The 6,012-nt window shown below is 36.2% G+C and overlaps 1 protein-coding gene across 1 annotated transcript in view; it reads right to left on the bottom strand.

Moving 5' to 3' along the window:
• The window catches only part of KHDRBS2 (KH RNA binding domain containing, signal transduction associated 2), a 735,331-nt gene that overhangs the window by 9,597 nt on the left and 719,722 nt on the right, over window positions 1-6,012 (bottom strand). The gene's annotated exons all lie outside the window — the stretch shown is intronic.

Genomic DNA, 6,012 nt, shown 5'->3' with positions numbered 1-6,012 from the left:
TGTGTAGCTTTTTTTTGACCAAGGTGTGCCCATCATCGTGGCACATGGTCTGCCAGCTCCCAGGTTTTATATAAAACAGGGTATGGTAGTTTTGGCATGACTGTAGACATGATAGTCTGTTTTGGTTGGCTTGGGGGTTTTTAAGTTAAACTGACACAAAATGCCCCCTGTCCTAAATTCCCTTTTCATGCTGCAGAACACACCTCTTGGGCTAGGGTGGCTGCTCTCAGTGCCCCCCCAGCCCTCCTGCTACTCAAGTATGGCCGAGTAACACTCGGATATTGCCAAGTGTGGGTTGCTGAAACCTGCCCTGCCCAACTGAGGGCTCTTTATACCTGTCCTGTGCTTCCCAAGGCCACGTCTTCACTCTAGGGCCAACTAGTGTTGCCTGTGCCTAAATGAATACCTTTTGGATTAGCACATTTTGCAGCTGCATCCCAAAAGAATTGTTAGATTTCGTGCATGGTTTTTATTTTGAAATTTATATGTTCATTTTGTTAGTGTTGACACTGGCTTGTAGTCTCACTGTCTGATGCCAGGGCTTCTCTGTACCAATAGGCCTTGAATTGGAGAGCCCTAACATTATGAGAACTTTGTTACTTGCCTAATACCAAGTAACATGTTACAAATGTAGCTTATTATACTTCCCTGATTTTACCATGAGAAATGTGAGGTGTGTGGCTGGAATTCATCTCACCTAAGACCTACATTGTAAACATTTGTATGATATTGCTCACTTTCAGATAGATGTCAAGTATTCCAGGCAGTCTGTTCCCCCTTCTCTCCGTTGAGTGGAAAAGGAGCCTGTGGCCACAGCTGTATAAGGTTAGAGGAGATATAGCCTGTCTTAAGTGCCCTGATTTAGTCAGTAACTTAGTGATGGCTCTAAGTAATTTTAGTTTTTAATTTTCTGTTCTTTAAATTCTATATATTGGGTAATGCTTTTGTGAAGTGTAAGGCTAGAACATGTGCTGTGACCTGTCTGTCCTATTGGCGATGCACTGATATTTCTTTGTCAAGGCCCAATAATTCAGTGAGGCTAAACCATTCCAGCATATCGGATTGGGTATAATGTTGGATATGTTGGGTATATTCAGGAAACTATTCTTATCATGTGCCACAAGGGAAGGAGAAAAATGGAGGAACTGATACATTCATAGATTTCAAGGCTTTAGCTTATACATGATTTGATGACTTGTGATGGGATCAGCCAGCAATGTGACTTATTTCCAACTAAAAAATTGTATCTCTTTTAAATTTGTCTAAATTAAAATTCCAGTCACTAGATCTTACTATGTCTTTTCATGGAGACTGGCTGGCACCTATTCTTGGATATCTTTTCCATTGGCAGATACCAGGGCACACATCAGCTGTGAAACCTCTCTTCAGCAAACCAGATATCCCAAGCTCCCCAAGACACTTACCACAATGCTAACTTTTCAGCATCTAGATCACTTTCTGTGACACACTTTTGAACACTTTGAAGTATTTTGATGTTGTAAGCAGATACACCAAATTAGCAAGCAAATCATAGGGTTACAGTAGTAGATGTATGAAGGTGAGACAAATTCCTACCTTCTAGTTTGTCTTCCCCTTACAAACTCCCAAAAGGTCAGGCTAATCCCTTTTGCCATACCATTTCATCAAGGTTTCCTATTCAGACAGTTTCCTGTATATTCTGCTGTGATTACTGCTTTCCAAGGCATTTTTTAACATAAGTAGCCGGAATCCTTTTTTCACCAGATGTACTACAGTGCAGCTAGCTACAATGTAATTATTTTGTTTGCCTGCAAGGCAAATCAAATTGATGTATAACTGGAAAGTACTGCCAACCTTTATTAAAGCCATCTCTTTGTTAATAGCAAGCTTTACATGAATATCACTGATTAATCAATAAAAATGTTAAATAATCTTTCACCAAGAGTCCTTGGGAGTCCCATTAGAGTAACTCTAATTTCTGCTTCTTCCATAATCACAACTATGTTCTGAAACATCTCAGTGAGCCAATTCAATGCATCTGCTGCATGCCCTGTTTTTCCCATACAGTGTGTGCATTTCAGCAAATGCAATCCTGAAAAAACAAACCAACAACAAAAAGAGACAGCAACTTCTTAATATCATTTGTTTTCTGTGAGAATATGCTGCAGGCTGGATTTTTAGTCACGTATTTTTATTAATGTGATGAAAATATTTTCATTAATACGTGTGTATTTTTTACTATCTTAAATCCTTCTAAAGCTGAATTTTAATGAATTTACTCATATAGAGTACCTTGGAGCTGAACTGCACAGTAGTTAGTCATTAAGAGTAAGATCATACAGCTGAAGTAGAATGTATAAGGTCAGAGACACAAGTGAGTGGATGACTTAAGCTCACCGGTTCCCACAAGCTCCTAAATTTACAGGGGTGACAGTGGATGTTGCCGTAACAAGTCATGCAATGATTTGCAGTGATTCCCCATCTCAGCTTTCTCTCCTCTGTGTTCCACTGATTGTCAAAGAAATGAGGCTGACACTTGCCAAGAGACACTTCTCTACAGTTCAGCTACTCAGACTCATGGACGCAAAACATCCGGACTTTTTGAAATGTTTGAGTTGGAGGTCAAGGTTTGCCTCTCAAATCTGCTGCCACTGATAATTATTCTTTTTTCTCTCCCTCTCCTATTACTAGGAGCTTTGCAAATTTACGATTTTGCCATACCATTTTCTTCTGACCATATTTGTTGTCACTTTTTTTTTATATTTTCTGTAATGTCTTCTCTATTAGAAGAACTAATTTTCCAAACAATGCCTGTAAAGAATCACCAGAGTAGCCTAAAATATAAAATATCCCAAGCTTTTACTTAGATTCCAAGTTTACATGTCACACCCAATATAGTATCCTCTCAAAGCAGTTTTATGTTTTCTTTTTTTTCCTTGAACAGAACCTCTACTGAAAGTTGAAGAAAAAAATATACGACTCAATCACAGGAACATTTAGGTATGAATAAAAAAAAAAACATTCAATTGCGTGCCACAGTGTAAAAGTGTCATAGATATTTATTTATTTATTTACATTAAGCCTATCTGTGAAGTACAAAGTCCCATATTTTAATCAGTATTTGCTTTCATTTTGATGCTGTAAGTTTATTCTATGAATAATCAAATTTTGCTTAACATCTACATGAAAAAGCAGACAAAAATAGATTCTTAGAAGTCATACCCTTTTTCATTGCCATTTACTTTTATTTTTCATACTTTTCATTTATATATTGTATCCTATTTTAATTTTCATATATTCCACCAATTTATCAAAATATCATTTTTTTACTGTGTTATTTTTGTATTTTTTGAAGCTGATGATTGCACGCTACATTCTGACATTGTCGTTTTGTAATCCCATGGTTGGAGCTATGTCAACCAGGTCAGAAAAAGTAAGATGTGTTGCATTGAAGCATTTTTGTGGCTATTTTTTAATTCTAACCATGCTAATGTTTTAAGACTGCAGTTATTAATGCATTGTTACATAAATTTTAAATATGTCCAAATCAAATGTGATCTATGTGTAGATGTTAAGGAGCCTTGGGACATCAACAGTTTTGAAGACCTTTTTCATGCTGAAGGCAATAGTTTCTTTGCTTAGGTGTGAATAAAACAAGATGAGTTGCTGGCAGCAGTACTTCAGCTAATTTAAACCAATATATTCAGTGATGTTGTTGAATTATCAGGTACAAACAGTGTGTCGTACAATGAAAAAGTAGAATTTCTAAATACAGTTGTTTCTATTGACTCTATAAAGACTGTTAAAAAATCAAAGTAATTGATCTGTGAGCTGTATGTTTTTGAGTAATAAAAATGTAGAGAAATGAAATGGAAATATTTGAGGACATTATCAGGATTGAAACACGAAATATTAGATAATTGAATTATATTAGGTAATTCAGCTATATGAAGAATCATGCACAGTTTGGTATTTGCTGTAGCTTACTTGATCTGGAAATGCACTTGCCCAAAGAAAAAGCTGAAAGTGTTTAAAGTTGTGTATATTCAGAGTTACTGATAAATTGGCGTTTGGTGAGTTGTTGGTAGTAATAGACTTGCTTTTCTTTTCCTGCTCTTGCTACTTTAAATACGTACCTAGGGAATGAAAAGTAATGGCTGTTTGAGAAAGAGGGGTCTGCCACCAAACCAGAAGGAAATGAAGATATTAGCCTTAATTGGGTAATTACTAGAAAGTATTTCCTGGTAGCATAGAAAATGCTTATTTAAAGTTGACAGACAGCAAAAGTACAAAGAGATAGCAGCAGAGGGAGGAACTGAGTCAAACTTAGCAATATAGAGTTTGAAAGTAAATATTTGCTATGCTGTTAGCACCATATTCCCTTGGAAAAGCAGGTTCTGAATAGTGCTTGTCAATCCTCCATGTGATGAATCTCCCAATCAAAATTTCAGTGACCAGGGGGTGAAATGAGGAGCACTAGAACTAGAAATTATTTGGGGATAAGAAAACAAACCAAAGGTTCTTCTGATTAAAATTTGCTGCTGATGGTAGTTGATGATCAGTCTTAATGATCAGAATGTTTAGACAGTCATAATTTTTTATTAGTAATTAATTCCTATATTTAAATTTTGTAGGATATGCAGACATATCTGAAGTAGTTTGGAGAAGACAGTGCTTGCTATGGTCAAGCAAACTGTCAGCTTATTTTTACTTTATTTTAGGGAGCGTACTTGATTGGAACATTATATCTGAATTTCCAGAATTTGGAGTGATAGAAATAAGTTCATGGTGTTACATATAGGCACCAGAGTTCACCTAAAACCATGCAACAGAGGCTATGTGATTTTTGGATATACTGAAGACTTACAGCTTGCCTGGAAATCAGTGAAGTTGGAGAATCCAAGTAACCTAGGAAACTGTTACCTGTATACGTACTTACATGCATACATATATATGCGTGTACCTTACAGTACATGTGCATATGTTGACTGAAATATTCTGTAAAAGTGCATTTTTTTACTTCTGTGTGTTTTGTGAATAAAATTTTGACAGCATTTCTGGGAAGAATTAAGCAGATAAAATGGAAATTAGATACAAGGAAGGTGACAATAATCCTGTGAATTCAAAAAGATTCCAATTAACTGTTTCCTTAAAACTGAAATGTCTAATGGGGGGGGGAGGAAATAGCAGCAGCAATCATTACTGTGGTAAAATTAGCCTGCTGTTCAATAGGGTAAAGTCAAAAGGTCTGAGAATATCAGAGGAAAGAAGACATTTCCATTGCTTTAGTCTTGAGAACTTGTTATGAAAATACATACAATTAATTAAAACAAAGCTACCCAGAGATCTAGACTGTGAAGACTTTTTCTTGCTATCCAGTGTCATTTGTAAGCACTGTTCAGACTTCATGCAGAACTGTATTTTAATCCTTATGTGAAATTAGAGGAAAATGTTCCTGTGAAATGCAAAACCTTCCTAATGATAAGCCAAGGCCATTCAGTAACTGGAATCACCAGAATGCAGTGTTATAGTTGAGGGTGTTCTCAGAGGCAATTGTGGGTTTTACAAAGATAGTAATTTGCTTCTTTTGTTCATAGATACACTGTCATTCATCAACATTTAGCTTCCCCCACATTTTTCAAATTCTCTTTTGAGTCACTGAAGGCTTTATAGGAAATAGATCATTTGAGAAATACCTTGTGTATGTATTTTGTGGTCCAGTCTTGGCGGTCAGTAAAATGCACATACCAGTGCACCCATACACATGTGGATCCCTGTAGCTAGGCAATGTATTTACCTGGTAGCCAGATTTTTATTATTTGAGAAATTTTTCAGGGACTGGAATTGTTCAAAATTGTCACATTAGTAAAACTGGGAAAGCCCACTTTGTGTACAATGAATCATGTGTGTCCAAACTATTGCTGGATTAAGTTAATTTCTTATGTGAGACCTATATAACCTTATCCATTACTTTAGACCTGCTCTGTTAGACAGAAGGTGTAAATTTACTGTACTGAGTAGTCAGCATCTTTG

The sequence above is a fragment of the Pseudopipra pipra genome, chromosome 3 (genome assembly GCF_036250125.1).
Source record: "Pseudopipra pipra isolate bDixPip1 chromosome 3, bDixPip1.hap1, whole genome shotgun sequence".
NCBI classification, from domain to species: domain Eukaryota; kingdom Metazoa; phylum Chordata; class Aves; order Passeriformes; family Pipridae; genus Pseudopipra; species Pseudopipra pipra.
Note: the sequence above shows the minus strand (reverse complement) of the source record. Positions and strands in the feature narration are given on the sequence as shown.